This window comes from Drosophila ananassae, assembly GCF_017639315.1.
Source record: "Drosophila ananassae strain 14024-0371.13 chromosome 4 unlocalized genomic scaffold, ASM1763931v2 tig00000054, whole genome shotgun sequence".
Taxonomy (NCBI): Eukaryota; Metazoa; Arthropoda; class Insecta; order Diptera; family Drosophilidae; genus Drosophila; species Drosophila ananassae.
The window spans coordinates 5748535-5764332 of record NW_025319037.1 but is presented as its reverse complement, the minus strand read 5'-3'; positions in this window follow the sequence as shown (position 1 = coordinate 5764332).

Below are 15798 nucleotides of genomic sequence, written 5' to 3'. Positions count from 1 at the left end.
CCCTGTTTGCTTCTGTTTTTGTTTGCCAGTCTCTTCAGCGGACGGGTGCTGGTACCAATGATTTAATATTTTTCCGAAATCGGACCACAGCGGGAATTCTTCATAATCCAGTGACTCTTCCCATTTTTGCCTGAACACTGGATCTACTCTACTCAAAACTAAATGTATAATCATTGAGTTTGCAATGATCTCCAATGGATAATATTGATCCATAAATCGATGACACAGTGCCGATGAGACCCCTCAATTTTCGGGAGGCTGAACAATTGGTTCGGAAAACCACATTCGTTATCATAGACGTATCATATCATGGTTAGTTGGTTCGCAAAGATGACACATTCGTTATCATAGACTCTTTTTAAACTAGCGATAGCTTTGTCATAATTACTCTCGGTGACCTGAAATGCCTTGATAGTTCCTAAGGCTTCACCAGAGAGGCAAGAAATTAAATTATTAAATTTCCTGACAACAATGAATGTTAACATCTTTGTGTACTAAGGTATCGTGTACTAAGGTTTGAACTCCGAATAATTCCACTGAATTTTGGTAATGCCAAACTGGGAATTAGAGCTCGAGTTGGGGCTGCAGAAATTGCAGTAGCTGGACGGGAGTCTTTAGCTGTATTAAAGGCATTACATAAGGACATTTTTTTTTTTTTTGTTTTTTTTTGCGCGGTTCCCACTGCATACGTACAGCCCACCTCCCGTCCAACCGACCGAGGGACGCTGCCGCGTAACGTACGGCTCGAATCGCGGGAATAGATCCGAGATAGATAAGCGAGGATTAGGAGAAAGATATTACGAGGAAGAGTGTTGCACAGATAAGGCGGTTAATATAAGCGATTTAAGATTGTTAGTAGAGCAAAGTGACAAGATGTGGTAGAGACCATTGTAGTCCGAACATAATACCCTGATCGGATCGTGTTGGGCATATGTCGAACTACAATGGCTGAGGAGCAGAGGACGAAAGTTTCTGGTCCTTCTACTAGGAATGTTAAAATTTAAGCATGTTAGTAAATGCTGGCTGTCTATATTTCCATAAATAAGATTATATAGAAACATGACACCCAGCACCGTTCTACGATTTGTTAATGATGGTAAGTTGATTAGTAAAAGTCTACTATGATAAGAGGGGAGGTAAAGATTTGCATCCCAATTAAGTCCCCTAAGCGCAAAAGTAAGGAAGTTTTTTTGTACAGATTCAATGTGATCTTGGTGTACTCCATATTGAGGACTCCAGACACACGATCCATACTCAAGAATCGGACGGACCAGTGATGTATATAACGTTTTAGTTTGTACGGGTCATTAAATTCTTTTGACCATCTTTTAATAAAACCAAGCACACCCATAGCTTTATTAACCATGGTAGATACATGGTCGGTAAATTTAAGTTTCAAATCTAATAGGACACCTAGATCGTTAACCTGAGTTAATCGTTCTAACGCGTTCTAATTGAGAAAGTACATAGCCTGGTGAGGACTAGATCGGTAAAAAGACATAAGTTTACATTTCGATCCATTAAGCTTTAGGTTATTTGCTAAACTCCAATTTTGAGGTTTATCCAAATCGGATTGAAGACTAGACTGGGCGCTAGTGAATTTATACTGAAGGCATAGCTTAACGTCATCAGCGTACATAAGTACAAGTGAATTAGTTAAGGCAAGGGGCAAGTCGTTAATAAACAGAGTAAAAAGTAGGGGTCCAAGATGGCTTCCTTGGGGCACCCCCGATGTGGCGCGGACTACACGCGAGGTAACATCTTTAAAGAAAACACGTTGCGTTCTCCCTGATAAGTAGCTCGAAATCCACATAAGAAGATCAGTTGGGAATCCCAAAAGACTGAGTTTACTTATAAGAAGCGAATGGTTAACAGAGTCAAATGCTTTACTGAAGTCAGTGTATATGACGTCTGTTTGTAAGCCATTCCGGAAGCCATCCGTGATAAAAGATGTTAGCTCCAATAAGTTGGTAGTGGTGGAGCGGCGCTTCATGAAGCCATGCTGGCACGGGGTTATTATTGAACTACATAGGTGTTGCAAATGTGGAGTGATAAGTTTTTCAAAAAGCTTTGGAATTGCTGACAATTTAGAGATGCCTCTATAATTAGCAGCGTCGGATTTTTTCCCTTTTTTATGCAGCGGAATAATGAAGGATTCTTTCCACATAAGGGGAAAGATCGAAGTTTCCAGCGATAGATTAAAGAGTTTAACGAGCGGTTTGCACAAACCTTCGGCGTAGTTCTTCAGAACACAGCCTGGTACTCTATCAGGGCCTGGCGAATACACGGGCTTGATCTTAAGAAGATCCGATAACACACCACTTTGATCGAAAGATGGGCCAAATAAAGGGTTGGCTGATTGGATATTATAAGTGTAAGGCTGAGCTAAACTGCTGCTAGGTGAATAGGTAGTTTGAAAAAACTGTGCAAAGAGATCGGCCATTGCCTGATCGGTGTACGCAAAAGAGTTCTCAAACGTAAGCAGTGGGGGAAAAGATACATGTTTACGCTTAGTGTTTACAAAGTTATAAAACTGCTTCGGATCCTGAGTAAACTGAATCCTGCAGCGGCGAATATAACTCCTATAACATTCTGCGTCTACGGTGAAATTGGACCGAGCTACTAAGTATCTTGTATAACTAACTGTACAGCCAGATAATCTATGTTTGTTTAAAAGTCTACTCATACTATTCTTTAAATTTATAAGGTGCCTTGTATACCAAGGCAGATTCGTTGAAGCGGACGGATATTTCCACGGCACGCAAGCGTCGAAAAATATGTTCAAAGTGTAATAAAATTTTTGTAATGCGATGTTTATATCCTCGCATGCCAGTAAATCAGACCAATCAAATTCCAAAATTAACTTATTTAATTTCGTAAAGTCAGCCTTACGAAAGAAACGAACTTTCTGAGATTTAACTGTAGACTTAAGGTCAAAAAAGTAATTATTTTCGATTGAAACCTCAAGAGTGGGATGATATGGATCCTCAGGGTTAGAAAGGGGCAAAGTTCTGGAGAGAGTAATTCCATCAGGATCAGAAACGAAACATAAGTCCAACAGCCGACCTAAAGAATTTCTAACGTGATTAATTTGCCCGAGTGACATGTCGAACATGCCCTCAGGGAAGTCGTGGTGGGAGTTAAGCTGTAAAGACGGTAAATTATCAACATTTGACCACATAAGTTCTGGGATATTAAAGTCACCCAGAGCTATCAGCTGGTCACCATCAGACAGACGATCGAAAACCAAACGAATAGCGGACAAATGTTGCCAGTATGTTGGCGGTTCGGACGAAGGTGGTATGTACGAACAGGTAACATACAAAGATTGATCGGACAAAGTGATTTTGATGCAAAGAAATTCAATGTCACCAAACTCTTGTGATTTTACCTCTTCAGAAGCGAATTTGGAGTCTACAGAAATTAGCACTCCTCCTCCCCTTCGCAAAGTTCTATCACATCTAAAAGTGGTGTACCTACTAGGAAAAACTTCGGAGCTTAAGATATCCGGCTTTAACCAAGTTTCTGTAAATACTATAATGTGGGATGCAAAGAAAGAACTATCAGAATACAGTTTGGGAAGTTTACTACGTAACCCTCTTGTATTCTGATAGGTAAGTGTTAATGAAGACAATAGTTTTTTGAGATTGAGGAAGATGAGGTGGAAGGTTGATCAGTGGCCTTAACATTTGGGAGTTTTACACAGGTTTGGTTATCTTTTTTTTCACCGTACTTGGTTGATGTTCTTGGACGAAAATGTTCTCTGGCCAAAAGCTGGCGGAACAGATCGTCTTGAACATCTGCAAGGGCACACGTATTTTGAAAGATGACGTGTGCCTGGTGTAAGAATATTTGAATTTTATAATATCCACCACCTTTATGTCGGCTTTTGCTTTGGCTTTGATGTAAGCCGAGATATCAATCTCCGAAGTATCAGGGGCAAGCCGGGAAACAGGCCGTCAGCCAATCGGGTACAACAGGGGGAGAAACGCATGATCTCATGTGCCGTAACTGTGTACACCGATGGTAGTGCGACTATACTCTCCACGTGAGGGCGGCTGGTAACAGGTCCCGGTTAGGTCATGTCTCTGCCGAGGATGCTGGCTAATTGTAGTCGGGCGGGGAGAAGAAAACTCCCTTCCTCAAATCACCCCAATCCAAGGTGGAACAGCATATGCCGAGGGATGCATGTCCGGGGGATGCACGGACGTTAATATGCGGACTCTGGGGGACCGGCCGACCGCTCAGTTTTAGCCAGGCTTATCATGACAAGCGGGCTATGTCATGATGGACGAACCCCTTCCCGCCTACTCGTGGGTCCAAAAATGAACGATAATACTATAACAAGAAAAACAAACAGTGGAGAACGGAACTCCCTAAGAAAGTCCGGAAATGGGATCTCGGATCCGTCAATCTCCAAGGCAGATAGAGGCCAAAGAGATGCTGGGATGGCGAAGCTCCCCACTGAGGGACAACATCCGGAGGCGAGCGGCGCCGGTGTAGGGGGAGATGCCAAGGCACCGACCCCCAAAACGGGGCCCACTATGGGACCACCGAACGGTGTGGGGGGTAAGATCCCTGAATCGAGCTCCTTTCGCACCGGCGGCAACCCTAAGGAAGGCCCCGGTCCGACGACTGCTGGCCCCCTGCAGCAGAAGGGCTCCTATAAAGATAGGAGGAGAGCGGCCTTCATCCTAATGAGGGCAGACCCATCGGCGGAGTCCAATCCCGATCAGGCTGAAATTATAAAGTGGGCGAGGGAAACCCTGCCTGACTTTCAGCCAGCAAGAGCGGGAGCCAGATTGGACCCAAAAAAGCCGACAGGAGTAGGCGACTCTGCCAAGGAGAGTGCACAGAGTGCGAAAAGGCAGAGGTCGACCGATGGTGGAGCGCCCCTAGCTAAGAAGAAGAAGGTGCAGACACAGAGTAGCAGATCCTTCGCCGAAGTTACCAAGGGCAGGACCATCATTGGGGTCATTGATAATGGCTCCAAAGATGGCCTGATCCCCAAAGAGCTTTGGCGGAAGGTGGTGAACGAGCTGCATGGGCGCTTCATGGAGGAGATGCTCAAGAGCGAAGGACCTCCACCGGACTGCGAAGACGCAGGGTGGTACCAGGGTAGCATCAAGGTGATAGCGTGCCAAGATGCGAGGTCTGTAAGCCTCTACAAGCGAATGATTGCGTCGCTTGGAGAGGTCTACCCAGGAGCCAGACTGGAGGCGGTGGACTGGGACAAGATCCCCAGCAAACCGAGGGCCCGCGTATGGCTGACAGAGAAGCCGGGGGACCCTGCCACCATTCTGGCCATGCTTAAAATGTGCAATCCCACACTCCCTACGGCGGACTGGAGGGTCGCCAAGGTGGAGGAAGCAGTGGGACTGAGAAGGCAGGTTGTCCTCACTCTAAATGAGGAGACTGCGAAGATCCTGGAGGATGCCGGTAGCCGTATCAAATACGGGTTCGAGGCACGTTGTGGTGAGGATCTACAAGTCGGATGCGAAGAGTAAACCAGGAGGCATCGACTTGGAGATTGACGCACAGGAGCTAGACTCGGGGGAACCGACCGAAGAGGTCCGCCCAGAAGGAATGTCAGATGTGGAGGAGGATATTCTGGAAGGGTACACCTCAGAGGAGAGTGACCTGGCGAGGGCTCTTGGTGGCGTCGGCATGGAGGAGGACTCTTTGCTGGGCTCCGACACCGAGGCGGAGGTTACTGTGGTGGAGAATCTAAAGGATGTCCCTGACATTCCTGCAGATAAACCTCCATCACAGTAAGGTGGCTTCCGCCGCCCTCCTGCTCCATCTTGCAGAGAGGGGAGCTGACGTGGCCCTCATCCAAGAACCCTGGATCCACGGAGACAGGATTCTCGGTCTGTACTCTTCAGGCTGTACACAGCCGATGTAACAGGTAAAAAGCGAGCATGCATACTCGCAAAGAAAAGCCTTAATACCTTCTTGCTACCAAATTTCACCAATGAAGATCACGTAGCCGCATCGATAGAGGGCCCAGGCGGCCATCTAAGAATATGCTCGGCATATATGGGTCACGACCACCTAGGACCTCCACCCCATTCGCTACTCAGGCGGCTTGTGGAATGCGAAAGGAAGGACATCGACCTAATAATAGGATGCGATGCCAACGCTCATCACAATCAGTGGGGAAGCACTGACACAAACGAGAGGGGTGAGTCAATCTTCGATTTTATCCTCAGCTCTAAGCTTCTAGTGGGTAACAGAGGTTCAGAACCCACTTTCGTAGTCAAGAACAGAAGGGAGGTTCTTGATGTCACATTATTCTCGCACTCCCTGGCTGATGCAATCACCAGCTAGAGAGTCCTTGACAAACACTCATTTTCAGACCATCGCTATATTGAGATAGTAGTAAATTTTGAAAACTTCACCATGCATGCAGTACGAAATCCTAGAAAGGCAAACTGGGAGCTCTATAAAAATATACTAGATAGATCCTTAGGCGAACCGCCTTCAGAGACCATCGAGACCTATGAGGGGCTCAACGCCATGGTAGACAAGCTTATTGCGACTAGTGCAAAAGCTTACCACAAGGCCTGCCCCAAGAAAAGAATAGGTAGCAACAGATCCAAGAAGCCTCCGTGGTGGACCTCGTCTTTAGCCCCCTACAAAAAAAATGCACGTAGGGCCTTCAACCACGCGCACCGTACCAACACAGACGAGGCGTGGGAAACCTATAAAGCTGAACTTAGGCAATATAACAAAGAATTGCGCAAGGCAAAGAGGGTTGCCTGGGCCAATTTCTGCACCAACATTCAGGAGACATCAGAGGCCGCCCGCCTAAGAAAGATTCTCTCTACTACAGCCCCCATCGCAGGTTACATTAAGAACACGGAGGGGTGCTGGACAACCTCAAGCCTGGAAACCCTGGAGACCCTTATCAACGCACACTTCCCGGGTTGCTCATTGGAAGGAACAACCCAGGTGATGCGAAGCCAGGGTCACCAGGGCTCGCTCAACTACCTACTTAGTGACAGAAACCTGAAATGGGCAATTGACAGTTTTAAACCCTTCAAATCTCCGGGACCGGACGGTATTCTACCAGCTCAGTTATCCAGAGCCGGTATTAACCTAAGGAAATGGATTAAGAAAATCTTCAGCACAGTCTTCGCTACTGGTATGATACCAAAGGCATGGCTGTGCACGAAGGTTGTATTCATACTCAAGGCGGGGAAACCATCCCACTGCACCCCCAAGGACTTCAGACCTATAAGTCTGTCTTCCTTCCTCCTTAAGACTATGGAAAGACTCCATCTACAACTAAACATTAACCCAAATGACATCTCATGCTCTCAGCATGCTTACAAAAGGGGCCGATCAACAGAAACAGCCCTGCACGATATCACTATGATCGCCGAACGAGCGATCAACTCTAAGGAATACGCACTTGTGGCTTTTCTAGACATAGAAGGGGCCTTCAACAACATCTTGCCGTGCTCAATAATCGACGCACTGACGGGACTTGGAATAGACAACCGATCAACTCACCTAATACGGCAGATCCTGGTTAACAGGAGTGTCGAGGCTACTCTTGGAGGTTCGACTATTCGAAGATACATACGTCAAGAGGGGCACCCCACAAGGAGGTGTACTCTCACCACTACTCTGGAACGTGGCGGTTAACAGCCTACTGCGATCCTTAGAGAGTGGCGGATGTAAGATCATTGCGTACGCGGACGATGTTGCTATTGCCTTCGTGGGGAAATTCCCACAGACGCTATGCGTCCTAATGACAGGGAAGCTCGAAAATCTGTCGGCCTGGGCGCAAAAGAACGGGCTGGGAGTCAATCCGTCCAAGACAGAGCTCGTGCTGTTCACCAAGAAGTACAAGATACCTAACCTAAGACTTCCGAAGCTCCTAGGAGAAACACTAGTTCTTAGTGATAGTGCGAAGTACCTGGGTATCACGCTAGACAGGAAACTGGACTGGAAGCTAAACACCGCTGATAGGAGTAAGAAAGCGGCAATAGCACTCTATACCTGCCGCAAGGCGGTAGGCCTGAAATGGGGAATGTCCCCGAAGATGGTCAGATGGTTATACACAGCGATCATCAGACCAATTCTATTCTATGGTGTTGTTGTCTGGTGGCCCGCCCTAGACAACTCCACATGCAGGGAAAAGTTCAGGAAGATGCAGCGCATGGCGGAAGTCTGTATGACAGGCAGTCTACGCACTACGCCTAGTGATGCCCTAGACACTATACTTGACCTACTACCAGTTGAACTGATGGGGGTAAAGACAGCCACTCTGGCAGCAATAAGACTGCGGGAGGCAAACCTATGGAGCAAAAATAGTTTCGGTCATACCAGACTGGACCTACAACATTTCATGCCTGAGGGGGGTACGGATTACTGTGTGCCCGTCGACCAACCCACCACTAACTACAAAGTCTTAATCCCCTCGAGGGAGGAATGGGATGCCCGGATACCGGGACCGGAGGGCTCCATTCATATCTATACAGATGGATCAAAACTTAACGGCCAGGTGGGAGGCGGTTACTTTTGCGAGCATCTGAGCCTAAAGGAGTCCTTCAGACTCCCTGACCACTGCAGTGTGTTCCAAGCTGAAGTAGTAGCCATTAAGGAAGCACTTGAATCCCCAGCTCTAAGGGGCAATCGGGGTACAATATGTATATTCTCAGATAGTCAAGCAGCGCTCAAGGCACTTGACGGATTCTCATCCAACTCCAGGACAGTCAATGACTGTCGCAGATCTCTCAACGAGATGGCTGAACAGCTTGACATCTACCTCATCTGGGTCCCCGGTCACAGGGACCACGAGGGAAACTGTGCTGCAGATGAACTAGCTAGGGCAGGGACTACCAACCCTCTCCTACCGGAGAAAGAACTTGTAGGCATACTCTTGGCTACTTGCAGGCTAAAGTGCAGGGAGTTTTTCGACCTGGCAGCCAATAGGAAATGGAATAATCTCCAGACCTGTAAAACATCACGTTTGATCTGGCCGACACGCTCTGAGAAAAGATCAGCGAGACTCATTGCTCTGACTAGACCGGAATGCAGCCTAGCGATTGGGGCAATCACTGGGCACTGGCTGATAGGCGAACACGCGGCCAGGCTTGCAGTCCCCCACAATGATTTCAGCAGGAGCTGCAGGGATGAAGAGGAGGTAGAATCGGTATCGCACCTCTTATGCCACTGCCCGGCACTCGGACGCAGCAGGCTCAAACACTTCGGGTCCGAAGAACTCTCGGACCTTAACGATCTCTCAGAGATCTCTCCACGCGGACTGGTTGCCTTCATAAAAAAAGCAGGCTGGTAGTCTAGGCATATATACGCACCCTGGTAGACAGGAAGGGGGGGGTAGCATCTCGGTGAAACCTTTGCTCCAGCGGCAGCACAAGGAGCCCTTGCGGCTCAAGTGGAAGTGAGGGGGTATTCTATGACCCCCTTGCATCACCGCCCTAACCTAACCTAACCTAAGCCGGGAAACAAAAATGTGTTTCGATGGTGGGATCACCTGCAAGGGTTTTGGTGCCGCCGTAACTAATACTGCGGCATCAGTGCGTACCGGGGGTCCGGACGGTTTATTACCCTGTTTGGTGACTGTTACAGGAGTTTCAATTATTGGGTCTGGGATCACTTGAAGCGATGCCACAGAGGACATATCGGACAATTGCTCATTGATTCCGAGACATTCGGAAGCCGAATTTTTCTCAGACATTACCCTTGCCTTGGTTGTTATTGCTAGTACTTTCAACTCGGCTCCAAATTCCTCCCTTTCGTCTGATTGCTTAATCTAGTCTTGGAACTCGTTTGCTTTAGAAAATGTCTCCTTTAAAACGTGAAGCCTGCACTCTAGGTCTCGGCATTTTCTAGAGGAAGTGATTCAGCTTCCAAACGTTCCTCTAACCTGCGAAAGCTGTTCACTTTAACATTTAATATTCTTTTTAAATCATTAAGGGTCGTAGAATTAAGTTTGGGTCTATCATTTTCCATTCTATAAAAAAAATTTCTTTTCTAAAAAGAAGCAAAAGCGATGAAAATTGTAATATTATAATATTATTACAATTTTAAATAAATGTCCATTTTAATTTCGAAAATTGTATGTACAAACATGTATGCACAAAATACATATAATAATTTTTGGCTGTACTTTAACTATTTATTAGGTAAATATTTACAACATCGAGAACCCTTGTTCTCGTAGGGGTAATTGTAACATAGAATAATTTATGTGTCTTAATTTTTGTCTATGGGCAATTGTTCATTTATGATGGCAATATTTTAATTAAATTAATATATGAAGTTTATTATTCACTTTAGCTCGACTAATTTTGAAGTACGTATGCGCCAAGGATTGAAAGGAGGGTGCAATATTCCATAAGACGGATTTTAATTTTTCTTTTCTCGAATTTAAATTTTTTGCACAAATACCTGCGGTTCTGATTTCAGATCCTTTCAGGTAAAGAGCATGGGAATGAAGATGAATCCTTCCAGTTGCAAAAATTTGCTGAATAAAAATCCTGCCAGTTGGCAGTTGCTGAATAAAAATGATGGGTCCCGACGCGGACTTTAAATTGTTTTCCTTTTTTTTGGTTTGTTTTTAAAGTTTCACACCACAACCGTCAGCAACTCTTTTAATTCATTTTTTTATTTAAATTTTTTTTTTTATTCTTTATTGTGTCACTGTCACTAGTTACTTTGTTTTATTTATTTATAATACACAGAGTCCACCCGTCACATCTACTCATCTGGGACATCTCATCTGAGACATCTACCTCATCTGGGTCCCCGGTCACAGGGACCACGAGGGAAACTGTGCTGCAGATGAACTAGCTAGGGCAGGGACTACCAACCCTCTCCTACCGGAGAAAGAACTTGTAGGCATACTCTTGGCTACTTGCAGGCTAAAGTGCAGGGAGTTTTTCGACCTGGCAGCCAATAGGAAATGGAATAATCTCCAGACCTGTAAAACATCACGTTTGATCTGGCCGACACGCTCTGAGAAAAGATCAGCGAGACTCATTGCTCTGACTAGACCGGAATGCAGCCTAGCGATTGGGGCAATCACTGGGCACTGGCTGATAGGCGAACACGCGGCCAGGCTTGCAGTCCCCCACAATGATTTCAGCAGGAGCTGCAGGGATGAAGAGGAGGTAGAATCGGTATCGCACCTCTTATGCCACTGCCCGGCACTCGGACGCAGCAGGCTCAAACACTTCGGGTCCGAAGAACTCTCGGACCTTAACGATCTCTCAGAGATCTCTCCACGCGGACTGGTTGCCTTCATAAAAAAAGCAGGCTGGTAGTCTAGGCATATATACGCACCCTGGTAGACAGGAAGGGGGGGGTAGCATCTCGGTGAAACCTTTGCTCCAGCGGCAGCACAAGGAGCCCTTGCGGCTCAAGTGGAAGTGAGGGGGTATTCTATGACCCCCTTGCATCACCGCCCTAACCTAACCTAACCTAAGCCGGGAAACAAAAATGTGTTTCGATGGTGGGATCACCTGCAAGGGTTTTGGTGCCGCCGTAACTAATACTGCGGCATCAGTGCGTACCGGGGGTCCGGACGGTTTATTACCCTGTTTGGTGACTGTTACAGGAGTTTCAATTATTGGGTCTGGGATCACTTGAAGCGATGCCACAGAGGACATATCGGACAATTGCTCATTGATTCCGAGACATTCGGAAGCCGAATTTTTCTCAGACATTACCCTTGCCTTGGTTGTTATTGCTAGTACTTTCAACTCGGCTCCAAATTCCTCCCTTTCGTCTGATTGCTTAATCTAGTCTTGGAACTCGTTTGCTTTAGAAAATGTCTCCTTTAAAACGTGAAGCCTGCACTCTAGGTCTCGGCATTTTCTAGAGGAAGTGATTCAGCTTCCAAACGTTCCTCTAACCTGCGAAAGCTGTTCACTTTAACATTTAATATTCTTTTTAAATCATTAAGGGTCGTAGAATTAAGTTTGGGTCTATCATTTTCCATTCTATAAAAAAAATTTCTTTTCTAAAAAGAAGCAAAAGCGATGAAAATTGTAATATTATAATATTATTACAATTTTAAATAAATGTCCATTTTAATTTCGAAAATTGTATGTACAAACATGTATGCACAAAATACATATAATAATTTTTGGCTGTACTTTAACTATTTATTAGGTAAATATTTACAACATCGAGAACCCTTGTTCTCGTAGGGGTAATTGTAACATAGAATAATTTATGTGTCTTAATTTTTGTCTATGGGCAATTGTTCATTTATGATGGCAATATTTTAATTAAATTAATATATGAAGTTTATTATTCACTTTAGCTCGACTAATTTTGAAGTACGTATGCGCCAAGGATTGAAAGGAGGGTGCAATATTCCATAAGACGGATTTTAATTTTTCTTTTCTCGAATTTAAATTTTTTGCACAAATACCTGCGGTTCTGATTTCAGATCCTTTCAGGTAAAGAGCATGGGAATGAAGATGAATCCTTCCAGTTGCAAAAATTTGCTGAATAAAAATCCTGCCAGTTGGCAGTTGCTGAATAAAAATGATGGGTCCCGACGCGGACTTTAAATTGTTTTCCTTTTTTTTGGTTTGTTTTTAAAGTTTCACACCACAACCGTCAGCAACTCTTTTAATTCATTTTTTTATTTAAATTTTTTTTTTTATTCTTTATTGTGTCACTGTCACTAGTTACTTTGTTTTATTTATTTATAATACACAGAGTCCACCCGGGGGCTCCAGAATGTTTTAGGGGATTATTTTATCTCACCGAAGTAACTAAAGGGGTGGCTGCGTAAATTATAACTTTCGAAAACGAAGAACAACAAGATTCGTGCACTTACCTGTACGTTATAATTCGATCTACATTAAATAATTAAAATATAGATCTTATAATTAAAATAGATTAATATAGATAGTTGCCGGGGTCGCCAAAATGTTAAATGAGATTATTTTATCTCAACAAAATTAAACGTAAGCTGGCTGTTTTTATAGAGTTTCGAAAATGACGTGCTTTTGGCTATACGTTATAAATCGATATGTATTCAATAATAAAACTTAAGCATAGCTTATCTATTGCGGTGGAGTGGGACGAATTCACAAGATAGTGCAACTGAGCTTTTCTTTCACTCCCGCTCCGCCCTATGCTAACTTATACTAGACTTTTTAGTATACTAATTTTTCATTTTCCATTAATCTATCTATTTTTTAACTAATACCGCTACAAAAAACCTCAGCAGGATGTGAAACAGCTTTGGTTGGATGACAGGACCGGCCAAAAGATGTGTGATTTTTTGGTTTGTTTTTAAAGCAAATCAACTCGCTGAGGCTGGTGAAAATGAGAATCCGCTAGCTCTACATAATGCAACATATCCTGCACCAAAATGCAGCAGACTATGATGCCTGCGTGCACACGCACGGCAGCTTGAAGCATTGCAATGCCAAGATAGGTGACAAAGCACTAACGCCATAAATCCAGCCTAACCGATCCTCAGGCGACAAACTTAAATTTTACTTAACCTTGGGCAGGAGTTTATTATGAGGAAATGGCTGGCAACGGACGGAGTTTGTAATCAGCAATGCAGAGTTACCTGGATTAAAGGATCTACGTTGTCCTACCGCAGGGTTTGGTGCATATGACGTCGTCGTCAAATCCATGCACACCAGAGTCCGGCATATCTGCACTTAGATTGTATGGCTCATCATATATGGCAGCAGCAATCTGCTTCGTTGTGCCCATGATTACCAGGGCTCGCATAAGCCTCGTCGCCGATGCGGATTCTACGACCCTCACATGTAGTATCTCATTAACATGAGCTTGAAAAATAAGCCTAGGTGCTGTAAGGCGACGTCATAGTTTTTGTCCGTCAGCTCCAACGATCGTTCACTTTTCAAGGCCCACGAAGGCAAGACCGAAACCGCTGAAGCTTCTCCACCCGACTTATAAATGGGCTTGTGTCCACCATGGACACTACCCTATATGCACACTTAGTAATTTGATCCAATCAAGATGCATCAGCAGGATACAATATACAAACATCAGACCCACTAGCCTATTTGCACACCTAGTAATAAATTAGCGATAAACATAAACCAATATCCAACCTACTAACCCGGCACTAGTCGATGGCACCGCAGCAGAATCAGCATTATCAGCGGGAAGAATGACCGACTGAACGAAGCAAGCAAAAACCACCCAGCTAAGGCGAAATGCGTGTGCAAGCATAACATTGTCCATAACATTGACCTTTCTTAGATTTAATGATGTACAATTTAGCATCTTATATAAGAGTTGTTCTTCTGAAATAAAGACAGACAGTTGCGAGATCAGAGTCAATCGTCTCGTTACTCAGTGTTGAAACGGTACTTAAAATTGACCTACTTTATGTGATCCTGTGTAAAACGATTCACAAAGTAGGACTCTCTAAAAACTATCTACTTCGCGTGGCTCCAGTGTAAACGGACCACAAGTAGAATCCGCGGCTTACCAGTCTACTTCAAGTGTTGCTCTCGTGAAACGGACCACAAGTAGATCCCGCATTACCTAACTACATCGAGTGTTGCTCCCGTGAAACGGACCGCCAGTAGGACCGGCCGATAAGGAATCAGCCGAACCACAATACCACCAGTACTTGAGGAAAACCAGCCCAGGACTTCAAGCACCCCACATCAACTCCAGCCTGATCACAGCAAGCGCCTGGTCAACCCGAGCAGTCCCTTGCAGAATCCAGGTAAATTTAGTCAGACGATTTAAGTTTTTTGACTACGACTCCGGAACCTACCGCTACTCCCGCGAGATCAAGTTTGACATAGTTGCCACATAAAGCTCTACGGACGAACACAAATTAAGTGAGAGAAATGCTGAAAATTTAATGACCAGGGGTTGTAGGTGCCATATTTTCCACTACATTATGGAGATTTATTAACTCCAGCTAAGCAATTTAAGACCTTTTTAGAACTGTTCTGATGGGTTCCGAAATGGTTTCTGCATCTCCAAAATCCTTATTACTTGGGAGCAGAAGAAGGAATGGCAAAGTTATTGCTAAAATTGTACTTTCAGCTTCAATTAATACGGTGTACAAGGAGTTAAAGAGTCGCATGCGTCAAGCGACCGCAACGCGCAACCAAAATCCACAGAATGTGTACATTGCATCAAAAGCTACGCCAGACGTCTTCTGCGCCAAAGCTGCGAGGTCCTCATTCGGTCCCCTAAACACCACCAACGGCTTCTCCTATGCCGATGCTCTACGATCTGGAATGCAAAATCCAATTCAGCCTAACTCACAAAGCGCTCAACAGGCCTCAGAACAGCCACATAGAAAAACGGAAACTATGATGCTTACCCTCCAACAAAATTTGATGGAGCTTATGTCATTCATGAAAACGACCAAGCCAACACTTTTTCAAAACCAGAACATGGTAATACAGCTGCTCGTAGCACATTAATCTAAATAATCTATGCAGACTCTACGAATATCAATGTGGAACGTCAATGGTCTCTCACGGTTTAAACTAGAGTTGTCACAATTCTTCAAGCAAATACAACTTTCAAATAAGAGGCTTTTCAAATATACAATCTATCGCACAGATCATCCAGATAGGACAGCCTACGGCGGAACTGGAGTTGTAATCAGAGACGCTTAAAGCACCATTTTCCCAAAAGGTTAGCAACAAACTTCTTGCAGGCACATCGATAAAAATGCAGTCAAGAAACGTAAGTCTTTCAATCGCTGCCGATTACTTCCCTCCTCGTTTCCCAAACTCGGAGGACAATTTATGGACTTCTACAATTCACTTGGTGATCGTTTTAATG